This window comes from Populus nigra, chromosome 1, assembly GCF_951802175.1.
Source record: "Populus nigra chromosome 1, ddPopNigr1.1, whole genome shotgun sequence".
Lineage (NCBI taxonomy): Eukaryota > Viridiplantae > Streptophyta > Magnoliopsida > Malpighiales > Salicaceae > Populus > Populus nigra.
In genome coordinates, this window is record NC_084852.1 from 38,018,495 (window position 1) to 38,033,072 (window position 14,578).

The following is a 14,578-nucleotide window of genomic DNA, read 5'->3' on the forward strand; positions in this document are numbered from 1 at the left end:
AAATTGATCGAACATGAAGAGAGGTATCATTACTAGAATCCTCAGAAAAAAGATCTATACGAATAAGATCAGATTTAATCAGGCTATGAGTAATAGATGAAATAGAAAACAAAGGTATATGCTTAAGAAAGATAACATGACGAGACACATAAAGTTTCTGAGTTATTGGATCAAAACAATGATACTCCTTTTTACCTTCACCATAACCCAAAAAGACACAACTAGCGGATTGAGAGGATAGCTTACTACGTTCTACATAAGGACGAAGAACGAAACAAGTACAACCAAAGACTCTAAATGAGGAATAATTAGAGACATACCCATATAACTTTTCAAAAGAAGATAGACCCAAACTATGAGAAGATGGAATTGTATTAATCAAACTTACAACAGTAAAAACAACTTCTCCTTAAAACTCACTAGGAACAAAAGCAGACAACAAGAGAGAACAAGTAGTTTCGATAATGTGCCTATTGTCACGACCCGAGTCCCGGATCCATGACCGGCACATAGGCAAGGTTCCCCTCCAAGGTTCCATACCTATGCGAACCCAAACTTACACACAAACTTATCCTAACTCAATCAGAGTTCAACGCAGCATTAATAACAAAATCAACTTCATAATATAATTGAATTGTCTTAATACAAGAGTTTATATAAGTTCAAAGTTTTGGAGCACTAACTAGACATAAAGGAAAGGTACAAATTACTACCAAAAGAGCAGGTTCTGAAGGTCCAACAAAATGACCTGCTATCAAGCTATAAGCCTGAAAAGGATAAATAATGAGATGGTGAGTTCAACAACTCAGTGAGTAGATAACGTTCAATATACACACACGAGGTAATACAGCAATGAGAAATATATATACAAGTATGGATTTAGGTTCTTATGGAAGTGTTCTCAAATTGGCCATAATAAGAAGATCATATGGTAAAACTCGTCAGAAAATCAAAATGCAATGAGCATGAGGCTCCGTACTGTGGGATGATCAGTCCACACAGGTTGGTGACTCCCCCGACCAACTAGGGTTCAGATACGATGTGCACAAAGACTAACACTACCCTGTTAGCATGGGTATTCTGACTTACATACCATAGATTCATAATCATAATCTAACAAACATATTCATATCTCAAAACTCAACTCATGACATCAATCAAATGAGGAGCTATCAATTCAGAAGTCAATTCAAAATATATGTTGGTTCATATCAAGAATTCAGATTCAACAATTGATCATGCTTTATCAAAACAAGGATAATAATTAACATATATATTATCAAGAAGCATGATCCAATTCATATTAGCAAATCAAATATTTATAATATTTCTCATGCATATGGAAAATTATCCACTCACCTGACTCAAAAGCAACAAAACTCAAAGCTGATATCGAAGAAAATCCTACTGACGTCCCGCCGGTAGAATATCAGGATTATCTGAATATAAAGGAGACATATTTAAGAATGACTCAAAAGAATATATATAACCTATTTAATACACTTATCTAAGGGTGTATTCCATAACCCTATATATTTTTGAACTAACTAGTTATCTTTCCTAAAAACCCAACGTTTAACGGTTTTCCCGAAATCTAATCCATAATAAAACAATTAATAAAATTGGTAATAATTCACTAAATAATCCTCAATTATTCATCAAACCAATCTGAAAAAGATAATAGTACAGCTAGGGACTAATCTGGAATTTATCATATTTTTAAGGGTCAAATTGCAACTTTTGTCAAATTGGAGGACCAAACTAAAATTTATCATAAATCCATGAATATACTGAAATTATGTCCATAATTCATCCTCATTTCTGTCCAGATCATCTCATTATACTCCAGGGACCATTCTGGAATTTTACCAGATTTTTAGGATCAAATTGTAATTTTTGTCAAATTGGAGGACCAAATTGAAAGTGTTAAATTCTCTTATCTATACAGTAATTATGTCCATAATTCATATGTTATTCTGTTCAGAATCTTGGAATAGGCTCCAGGGACCAAATTGAAAGTGTTAAATTCTCTTATCTATACCGAAATTTTGTCATCTTCAACCTCCAACCCAGAATTTTAACAGAAACCTACTGTTCTCTCCTTATTTCTAACACAAATTCACCATTCAACAAAACCATAACTCAAAATCATCATTTTCATCTACAATCTCTCAAAATCATCCAAATAATCAAATACCCACAACAATTAACTCTATAACATTCAAATTAATTCATCAATTAACCCAAAACATAAATTTTCAAAACCCTAACATTCATCAAAATTGAAATTAAAGCTTAATTAACACATATTTATACATAATCTTACCTTTTTACTTATTTCCTCCAACTCCTTTCTATTTCCTTTCTAATTTCCCTCTTTTCTCTTCTTCTTCTTCTTCTTTCTTTCTCTCCTGCCGGTTCTCTCTCAAAATTCAGATCCCTCTTTCCTTTTTTTTTTTTACTTCCTATTTATATATATCATCTCTTTATATAAATACTACAATACCCTTCATTTATTTATTCCTACATCTTAAGCCTTCAAGGGCTTTCTAGCCTTTTCCTATTCTTTTAATTCAAAACATTACACCTATGTTTTCTTTCAGCAATACCATTTTGCTCAAAAGTATCTGTACATGAAGTTTGGTGGATAGTTCCATCTAAAGAAAGCAGTTGGAAAAATTTATTAGAGGTGTATTCCCCACCCAAATCACACCTAAAGCATTTGATCACGACAGAGTGTTGAGTTTTGATAAGAGTTCGAAAAGCTGCATATATCTCAAAGAATTCAAAACGATGTTTCATTAAATAAACCAAACAATAATGAGTATGATCATCAATAAAAGAGATATAATATCGAGACCCTCCTTTTATGGCAACAAGAGAAGGTCTCTATATATCAGAATGAATTAAATCAAATGGTGAAGAAGAAACAGAAATACTTTGATTAAAAGGTAAAGCGAAAAATTTTGCTAGTTTACATCCACTACAATCAGAAATGTCATAAGTTTTCAAATTTCCTAAAGCTTTTGTGGATGCCCAAAATCTTAAACGAGAAGACGAAACATGACCTAGATGGGAACGACATAAATAAAAACTAGAAGATGAAAGACTCAAACGAAAGGACGACAAATCAACAGTAGTAGTAGTAGCGGTAACAGCAATAAATGACACTTTTAACTCATCCAAAATATATAGTACATCCTCCCTACTACCTGTCTCAATTAGCTTTTGAGACTGCAGATCCTGTACACAATAAAAAGAACCAACACCTGAGGTAAAATAAGACTGATTCTGTTGTCTCAACTTAAGACACTGAACCTTCCAATGGCCTTCCTACTTATAAAAACTGCACTTGTCGAAGCCAACTCTTGTGTAAGGCTTGTTCTGATGATTAGAAAATGGTTTAGAAGGTACTGCTAGTACAAAAGGATTTGAAGCAGAAAGAATTCCCTTTTCAGAATAAGACTGAAGAAGTATTTCTTCAGCCAATAACTCACTGACAGTAGAGTCAACAGAACGCAGTGGAGAACGATGCAGAATTGAACCTCTAAGTCTTTCGAAATCATTGCGAAGTGCTATTAAAAGTTATACCAATCGTTGCTGCTCTTTACGCTCAATATAGGCACTACATGCCTTTAATTTTGTCGATTCTGTAAGAGCCAATTGATCCCAAAAATCTGTCATAGCAGAATAGAACTCTTAAATACTCATATTCTTCTGATGAAGAGCTCGTATGTCATTCTCTAATTGATACTGTTTTGCAAAATTTGATTGTGTGAATAACCTTTACAGATGATCCCAAACCTCTTTTGTTGTCTCATACTTCGCCAACTGTGTACCTATCGAATGCTCAACAGAATTGTTGATCCAAGTAATGATCTTTGCATTATTTGCTTCCCATGTATCTATTAAAATAACTTCCCCCTCCTCAATATTCTTATGTATTATATAAGTTCCACTAACATACCCCCACATCTTCTTACCTTTAAGAAAATTTCTCATTACATAACTCCAATACGAATAGTTCTTCCCATCCAACCTCACACTCATAGACTGAAGCGAATCATCTCTTTCAATAGCCATAATCAATAATCACAGAGAACCAAAATGCAAAAGTAGCGAAAAACAAAATACCAAATTGCAGAAACTGAACAGAGATTACAGAAACTAAACAAATATCAAATTGTAACTGAAGGGAAGATGAAATACCAAATTTTACAGAACCGGAAGACAAAATATCACTCAAAAAAATTTTTGGGCCTCTGCCCCGAACCCCGGCAGGGGCGCGTTGCTTCCTACAAACCCCTAGCCAACTCACCACAGAGTTGGATCCGCGAAAACTATGTTAAGGATTAAGTCTCATTCCATAAAACCAGTTCTGATACCATGTTAAAAGAATTAAGATCAAACACAAAAAAAGAGTTAGAATTCTGAATAATTTGTATATTATAAATGCTTAGTTTTAACCTAAATATAAATAAAATATATATGAATTAAACTAAAAGTATTATTCTACTTTTACTAAGTAAAAATATATAAATATTATTTAACACTACAGAGACAACGATAAGGAAAACGGCAATGATCACTGCTTTTCGGGTAACACTAGGGAAAATGAGCGCCATGCGCTTGATCACCGACTTTACCTCAAAACCCTTTACACGCATTTCAGTCATTTCATTGCCTTACTTTTACACTACTGCTCATTGTTTTTTTTTTTTTAATCAAAAGATACCCCACGTTAAGCCCTCTCTGTATCTAACTTCTTAACCATCCAAATATTGGTCGATATAATTGCTCTGTCTGTATCTGATCAAAGGAAAAATAGAAATCGCAAAATCCATGCACTATAGGGTTTGTCTCTTTTATAAGTTTCTAGCTAGGGTTTCCCTGCAATACATGCAAGAAGCTTAATTTATATATATTAATAAGCAGTGGACACTGAATTCATGGTTGCTAGATGTCTTTCAATCTACTTCTATATCATTCACAAAATGGAGAGAGAGAGAGAGAGAGAGAGAGAGGGTAGAAGGCAGAGCTGGGCACAAGAGAAGAGAGAGGAGGAAGGTTGGGGACCGTGCAGAGTGTGTGCCGACAAGCACTTAAAATTTATTCAGGCCTGTAAATGAGTTCTCTTAGCTGGTCAGTCTGTCCACCTAAGGATTTTTGGGTGGGTCTACGGCAGGGAAAAGTTAAAAAGGATACAAGAAGCGGAAGAAACAAATATTACATGTTTTTTCGTTTAAATAATATTTAAAATATATTAAAATACTATTTTTTAAATTTTTTTAAATTTATTTTTAATTCCAGTATATTAAACAATTTAAAAATATTAAAAAAATTAAAATTAAAAAAAAACTAATTCAACCGCAGCACCAAAAGTAACTGCTATACCTTACTTGGTATTGTTTTTAAAATTGAGGGTTGGGTAGGGAAGTAGTGATCCGGCACTGACATTTTCAAGATTTTAAGAAAAAATGTTAAACCCCGTCACTTAAATAAGTTCATAAAAATTAATTCAAAATAATATTATTTTAAATCAAGTTTTTATTTAGATTTTAATTAAGTTAATCAGGTATATATTGAGTGACTCAGCAAGTTAGTCGACTCAAGTGTCAACTCCTAATTAACAGCTTTTGCAACCTAGGTTGGGTCAGGGCGGCAATCCTAATCAAATTGAGTTCAGTTGCCAAGCTCGTTACGAATCAAACCACCAGCACCTGCTACTCCGGGATTGCCCCATCGATGTTGAGCCTTGCTGGCCCATCCATGAGGAGGAGCATGCAAATTAACCAGTAAGCTTTTCCTCTCTAACTGGATTTGTCTTGAGGGTACCACAAACAGAATCAGCCAGCTGAACTTCCTCTTTATAGCGATTAATCTCCCAAATTGCTTGATCTGTACCAATCGGAATATTTCGGAAATAGCATTATTTCTCCATAACCAAATTTTCTAAACAGTAAGACCAAAAGTTTGAGACCAATCATAGTCACCTTCAAGATTGGACCTGAGCCAACGAACTAAATCCTGCTGAAAGAAACAATTCCTACCTGGCACTGGAACAAGCTGAATCCAAATCCTTTTAGCACGGGAACAATCACGCAGGACACGAAGAGTAGATTCAGAAACACTTGGACAAAAGTGGCCGTCTAAACCGCAACTCATTGGTGAGAATACGATTATGCATGGCAAGCCGAAGAAAAGCTTGGATTTGATAGGGTTCTATGTAATGATTTAATTTTTTACCCCTCTCAAATATCCAAAAATATTTCTAACTCATTGTTGAGAATACGATTATGCATGCATGGCTATTATAGAATGTAACTATATAGGAAATATTGTAATCATATTCTTATGTGGTAATCTCCACCTTTACTATTGTATATTGCCCTACTCATATATATAGAAAGGGTTGGCTAACTATTAGGTTAAGCCTCCTAATTATTTCTCAATTTGGTATCAGAGCCTTCGGCCGTCAAAACTCTTTCCTCCCTTTGCAACTTTACAGCCGGCCCTAACTTCTTCTCTTTCCCATGGATTCTCCTCCTTCCACATGTGCTGCAACATCACCGGCCAGTCATCCTCCTGCTGCTGGTCGAGAACAACTTCCTCATGTGTCTGATTCTTCTTCTCATAATTCTGCCGTTCCTTTGCCTCTTATGGGAACACATACTTCAACAATGGTTCCTCTATCCAACACCCACCAAATTGTGTCGTTGAAACTTACAAACACAAACTATCTCTATTGGAGAATGCAGATGAAGCCATATCTCCTTGGTCAAGGTGTTTTTCACTTTGTTGACGGCTCCTTACCGTGTCCTCCATCTCATATGATTGATGCTTCGGCTAGTTCTTCCTCTGCCATCAGCCCTTCTTTTCTTCGTTGGAAGCAACAAGATCAACTTATTTTGAGTGCTCTACTCTCCTCTCTCTCTGTGGATGTGTTGCATCTTGTAGTAGATTGTTCTACTTCACATTGTGTTTGGCGCACACTTGAGAAGGCACTTGCCTCTCCATCTAATTCCCGGATCATGCAACTACATGGCTCCTTTCAAGACCTTCGGCAAGGTGATGCATCCGTTAGTATGTATATGCAGCAAGCAAAATCGTTATTTGACGAATTGGTTGCTGCTGGTCGCCCAATGTCTCTTGAAGATTTCAATCTCTATGTGTTTCGTGGTCTTCGCGGTGAGTTCAAAGACTTGGTAACTAGCCTCATAACCAAGGCCGAACCGTTATCGTATGCTGATCTTCATAGCCATCTCCTTACCCATGAGTTTCTGCACAAGAATTCTTTTCACTCCATGGCTGTCGGTTCATCCTCTTCGCCTCTGCTGTCTTCTTCTTCTCTGCCGCAGCAGCCACCATTGCTGCCAACACCTCAGATTTCTGCTCATCTTGCCATGACCAATCACAGCCGAAACAGGGGACGCTATAGGGGTAATTGGCGTCACAACAACAACCGATTTCAGGCCCAAAACAGAGGCCACTCTGCTGCAGACTGGAGGCAGAATCAGTGGCAGAACAGGCGCACCTCTGCTGCAGATTTCAGGCCGAATCAGGGGCAGTGGTCTGGACAGGTACGCTGCCAAGTATGTTCCAATCATGGCCATTCAGCTCTTTCAATGCTCTCAGTTTCGCAGCAACACACAGCAGCCCTCTGCTCACCTTGCTGTTGCGAATGATTCTGCTGCAACGACTTGGTTTCCCGACACCGGCGCGAATCAACATGTGACGCCTGACCTTGCAACTCTAACTGATTCTGCTCCTTATCTTGGTAATGATTTCTTGCATGTTGGTGATGGTAAGGCCCTTGACATATCCCATGTTGGGCATACTACTTTATATTCCCCAAAACGCTTGTTTACGTTAACTAATGTTCTTCGTGTGCCTCACATTACCAAACCGTTGTTATCTGTTCAGAAATTCTGTCGTGATAATCATGTTTATTTTGAATTTCACGATTCTGTGTTTTATGTGAAGGATCTCGTCACCAAGGAAGTTCTTCTTTCCGGTCGGAGTCATGATGGCCTTTATGTTCTCTCTGAGTCTTCAGCTACGTCAGTTCCTCAAGCTTTTTGGTCTCCTTGCATGTCCGCGACTGCCGACCTGTGGCATCGTCGTTTAGGTCATCCAACTCCTCGCATTCTAAATTTGTTAGTTTCCGATAATAAAATTATTTGTACGTCTAGACGATCTTTTACTCAATGTCAAGCGTGTCCTTTAGGCAAGTCATCTCGTTTGTCATTACGACCGACGGGTCACAAAACTTCTGCCCCACTTGAATTAATTTTTAGTGATGTTTGGGGTCCTGCTCCAATGTTTTCTTCTGATGGTTTTCGTTATTTTGTTATCTTTGTTGATGCGCACACTAAATATATCTGGTACTATCCGCTTGTTGCGAAATCTGATGTATTTTCCACGTTTCAACGTTTTCAGACACTTGTTGAGCGTCAGTTTTCTCTTAAAATTAAATCTGTTCAAACTGATTGGGGTGGTGAATATCGAAAATTAAATAAATTTTTTTCAAACCATTGGTATTCATCATCGATTAATTTGTCCTCATACTCATGAACAAAATGGCACAGTTGAACGTCGTCATAGACATATTGTCAAAACTGGCCTAACCCTTTTAGGCCAGTGTAATGCCCCATTGCGTTTTTGGAACTATGCTATGGAATCATCGGTATATCTTATTAATCGCATGCCTACTCATGTTCTTCAAAATAAATCTCCTTTTGCGTATCTGTTTCATCGCACTCCTGATTATAACTTCCTACGTACATTTGGGTGTCTTTGTTTTCCATTTTTACGTCCATATCATGCTCATAAATTAGATTTTTGGTCTTCTCCTTGTGTGTTTTTAGGCTATAGCTCGTCTCATCTTGGTTATCGGTGTCTTGATTTAGAGTCTGGTCGTGTCTATGTCTCCCGTCATGTCCGTTTTCATGAATGTGTCTTTCCTTTTAAAAAGTCTGAACAGGTAACACCACCCCCGGTTCCCCCCACTCCACATACCTATCTTCCATCCTTGCATCCCCCTTCCTGTTTTCAGCCTATTCCTTCCCAAATCGGCAGAACACACAACTCACCTTTGGCCCTTGCCGCACCTCCCCAACTTGCCCCCTTGCCCATTGATTCAGCTGACCCTGCCTCACCACCCCACACAGCCATACTGTCACCACGTGCTTGTCTTTCCAATGATTATTGTGCAGGAACAGGTTCTGAATTGCAGGATTCAGTAGCGGCACAACCCAACACCTTCCCGGCTTCACCTCCTGGTCTGCAATTTTGTGTTGATCTCTCCTCTTATCCTCTTCAGCACATTCCAGGTACAGGTCCTGCTACTCCATGTCCGGCTGCTCCTAAACACCCCATGGTTCTTCGTCCGAGACAGCCCAAGACAGCGCTGACCACCACCACGTCTGCCACATCTGCTGCCTCCTTCAGTCGGGTAGCTTCTCCTCCCTCACATGAGCCTCTTATTTTTCCTGATGCTAACAGATATGAGGCGTGGCATAATGCTATGCGTGAGGAAATTCAGGCCTTACACGCAAACCGAACATGGACTTTAGTGCCGTTTCATCCGTCCATGAATGTTATTGGTAGCCGATGGGTCTACAAAATTAAACGCCGATCTGATGGTAGCATTGAAAGGTATAAGGCACGCCTGGTTGCTAGGGGCTTCACTCAGCAAGAAGGTATTGATTACTCAGAAACTTTTAGTCCTGTTATCAAACAGGCAACGATACGCTTAGTGTTCTCCATTGCAGTTTCGAGTGGTTGGAAAATTCATCAGCTTGACATTCATAATGCATTTCTAAATGGAGTCCTTGATGAAGAGGTTTACATGAAACAACCTCCAGGTTTTGTTGATTCTGCTCTCCCAGGTCATGTATGTCGATTGCATAAATCTCTATATGGGTTAAAACAGGCTCCGCGGGCTTGGTACACTCGTCTAAATGACTTCCTATTATCCATTGGTTTTCATGCTTCTAAAGTGGATACCTCATTGTTTATCTTCTCGGTTGTTATCTTTTAGTTTATGTTGATGATATTCTGCTTACGGGTAATAATGTTGTTCTGCTACAACGCCTCATTCAGCTACTGAGCTCAGAATTTAAACTTCGGGATTTGGGTGATGTTCATTATTTTTTGGGTATTGAAGTACAGTGTACTGGTCTGGGACTTATGCTTTGCCAACATAAGTATACACTTGACATCCTCACACGAGCTGGTATGTTATCCTGTAAACCAGTTGATACTCCTATTTCGGCATCCAAAGCCACCATTATGCCGGATCCATTGTTTTCTGATGCTACTCGTTTTCGGCAACTTGTTGGTGCTCTCCAATATCTCACTTTCACACGCCCGGATATTTGCTTTGCTGTTAACCGGGTCTGTCAGTTTATGCATGCTCCTACAGAATCTCATTGGGCCGCCGTGAAACGCATCTTGCGTTATCTTCGTGGTACGGCATCACATGGTTTACATATTACTCGCAGCTCTTCCTTTGCTTTACATGGTTTTACAGATGCAGATTGGGCTGGTAGTATTGAGGATAGAAAGTCTACAGGTGGTTACCTTGTGTTCTTTGGTCAGACGCCGATTTCGTGGAAATCGAGTAAGCAACGCACTGTTGCTCGTTCTTCGACGGAAGCTGAGTACAAAGCCTTAGCCGATGGCACGACTGAAGTTATCTGGCTTCAGTACTTGTTAACAGATCTTCAGATTCCGACTGCTTCTGCCCCTATTATCTGGTGTGACAACCTTGGTGCCACGTATTTGTCCGCAAACCCTGTATTTCATGCTCGCACAAAACATATTGAGATTGATTATCATTTTGTCCGAGATAGAGTTGCGAAAAAGGAGATTCAGATTCGTTTTATTTCCTCTCGGGATCAACTTGCCGATGTCTTCACTAAGCCACTTCCTGCTTCTTCGTTTACTACTTTTAGATTCAAGCTTCGGGTTGATCCTCCACCCTCAGCTTGAGGGGGCGTATTATAGAATGTAACTATATAGGAAATATTGTAATCATATTCTTATGTGGTAATCTCCACCTTTACTATTGTATATTGCCCTACTCATATATATAGAAAGGGTTGGCTAACTATTAGGTTAAGCCTCCTAATTATTTCTCAATTATGGCAGTCATTAATATTCATTACTCACTTTTGGATTGTGTTCAAAAATATGATTTAAACTGTTTTTTAAAAATTTTAAATTTTTTTACTTAAAATTAATTTTATTTATGTTTTTAGATTGTTTTGATATATTGATGATAAAAATAATTTTTAAAAAATAAAAAATATTATTTTAATGTATTTATGAATCAAAAACATTTTAAAATTTGAACTACAACTGCTATTACATTTTAAAACATATTTTTATTTTTAGATATATATTTATTGTCTAGGTTTTTGTTTTTTTTTTTCTAAAACTATACCTTGTATTTAGTTTATGTGATTGTGCATCAACTATTTGTTTTCCTTTCTTGTTGAGGTTTCGTTTTTTTAAAAAAATCTAGAACGTTTTTAATTTTAGCTAGATGGAGGAGATTGATACAGATAAATAAACGATTTTGAATTTTTCATTCACGGGGTCTGGTAGTACGGCCTCTTCCCCTATTGTTTTAAGATGACTCAAGCTCATCCACGTGAGTAGGATACAATCAATCCTACATAGATAGTCCAAAATTTGAGATTTCATAGAGTTTTCTTTGTAGTCCGATCGAATCATTGAAAGGATTAGATATTGCTAGAAAAAACTATCTTATAATGCTGGTGTTGTCGAATATCTTTTTAAATAATAAATAATTTCTCTTAATGTGTGAAAATAATAATTTATTTATACTTTATTTAATATTAATAAAATTGCTATTTTTTTATAAAAAAAGTGGTGTTATATCTTATATATTTTGAAAGCAATCCTGTACATTGCCACCATTTTGACACCATTTTTTTTTAATGATATGCGAGATGATATATATTAATATAAAAGTTAGAGAAATTATAATGGCGTTACAAAAAAGAGTTCAATATAAGATAAATGAAAAAACAAAAGTAAATATCATCTAATTGGATCACATTAGAATACCCTCTTCAGCATTTATACAAATCCATGCCCGTATAATTGAAATTGAAATTGTTAGTCTTCAACCATATCGATTGTTAGAGAATAATATAAATTATATCTTAAAACCTCACATAATAACTTAAGTTTTTGGGTTGTCTTTGATATGGTATTATAGCCTTGATGACTAAATGGTTACAAGTTCGAATATCATCATTCCTATTTATTTGATAAAAAAAAATTAAGCACAAGGTAATGTAAGTCTATGCGAGCTTCAAGTCTAAAGGACTTTCACTTGATGAGGTATGTTAAAGAATAATGTAAATTATATTTTGAAACCTCACCTAACAACTTAAACTTTTAAGTTGAGAAGGTTCTTTGACAACACCAAACGATGTAGAACAAGTTGGAAATTATTAGACTGGTCTAAGAATTTATCCTGAAAAATAAAATTAGTCCAATACAACTAGATTCCCTAATTGATACCATAGGTAAGCATAAAGATTGCCTTACTTTGAAATCTTCCTTTGAACAAGAACTTCCATTGAAACAAAGCTTGATCAATGGTATATAACATGCACCATTGAAAACCTAACTATTCCATAAATTTATTAAAAAATTTCCAAGACTCCATACAATGTCAGAAAAGATGATTTGAAGTCTTTAAATGAGCATGACAAAAAGAATAAAAAACATTCTTATAAATAAACAAATGTTTACGAATCAACACATTTCTATTGCATATACTATCATGTAGTAGGAGCCATATGAAGACTTCAATCTTTGGAGGAACAAGATCATTCCAACATAAAGAAGAGTAAGGAAACATACCTAAAAATATTATTCTGTCATGAATTAAAATTTCATATTTGACTGTGTATTTTCCAAACTTGTTAGTCACCCATTGTCGAACATCATTAGCATTAGGAGTCAAGACTATCCCCTCAAGATCAGCCAAGGCATGAGCTACAATAGGAAGCTCAAAATCTTGCAGATTTCTAATACAACTGAGATTTGTGGTACCACAAGCATTACCAAGAATATCAGCAATTATTGAGCATTGATTAGCTGATAAATAATACAATTGAGGATACTTTTCTTTCAAAGTACTTTGACGAAGCCATTGATCTTACTAGAAATGAATAATCCTTCCATTCCCAACTTTAAATTGAATAACACTCTTTATTGTAAGTTGAGATTCATCATTACAATTAATAATTAAGTAAATACCTTGCCATGTATTTGATAAGAAAAAGGCAAAATCTAGATACCAATTCACACCCTCATATGTATGACACGATCAAAGAGTTGATATCTTATCTCAAGTGCAGGAGTGTCGAAGTAATAAATAACCCGGTAAGACCAGGGTCGAACCACAGAGAGGTGAACTCTATAGAATTATAAATAAAAGAAAAAATTTGAAGAGAGTTTTGAGATGTGATAATGATATAAGGATTTAAACAAAGATAAAACAATTGTCAAGGTTAGAGGATCCACTAATGGTATTTCAAATAAGTATAGTATAAACTCTTTTTATTACTTGACTGGAAACCACACACAAAGGAGATTCCACTCGGATTATAAATTGTTAACATGATTACATTAATTATCTTATTTGAGTAATGCCAATACTTGTAAATATTATCAGGTATTCATGGTGATAACTTATGTTAACAACAAATTAAGTTCCTTTCATAGCACAAGTGTTAGTTATACCATACAGTTAGGTTATGAAAGTGCCAAGTATTTGTTGTACCAAGGGTTGTTCAACATAAATTTAGATTTACCATTGAACAAGCAATGCATTAAGAGTGAGTAAGATAATAAATATAAAACATGTTAGTATCAAACATTAAAGTCCATGTTGAGTTTATACTATACTTATTCTTACACCATTAATGTAACCTTTTTACCTTGACATAATAAACTTAGCTGAACATTATGAATAAGAGAAACATAGGTAAACAAGAGGAGAACATGATTATATAACTATAATCAAGGAAATGAAAGGCATAAACAAGAGATTAATGAAAGCAAAACTTAAACATTACAAAAATATAAAAAGAGAGAGCAAGAATATGATCTTGATATGAAAACCAAGATGCCTAAATGCATAGCAAATGCCTCTTTTTATAGGCTAAAATTTGAAACTATTGATTTAATAACTAATTGTTGAGTGGGTGGCCATCTTTTGACTTGGTAACAATCCTTATCTTCTTATCTGTAGAAAACATCATTACTAATATCAGAATGTGAGCAGATAGTCCCCATGAAAGTTCTGGAAAATTATCTCAGCTTTCCAACAAAACAAGAATGGGTGCATTTGGACTTCTAGAACTCGAGATATGGGCTGAACACTGAATAGTATCTAGGATACAGGACAGATTTCGACTTCTCTGTTGTTGCTATAATTTGAACTTGAAAACGATCCTTTTGAATCTTAGACTCCCTATGAAATTTTTAGGTCTATGTTTTAGCTTTCCATAGATATGAACCAGACCTA

General features: G+C 36.0%; 1 long non-coding RNA gene across 1 annotated transcript; it reads right to left on the minus strand.

The window, feature by feature from the left end:
- Positions 1-600: 600 nt before the first annotated feature.
- Positions 601-2,430, minus strand: LOC133693593 (uncharacterized). Its single transcript, XR_009842142.1, has 3 exons — positions 2,327-2,430; positions 1,360-1,439; positions 601-767 (listed from the first exon to the last, which is right to left on the minus strand). It is a non-coding gene; the product is annotated as an uncharacterized LOC133693593 (long non-coding RNA).
- Between the last annotated feature and the right edge of the window lie 12,148 nt (positions 2,431-14,578).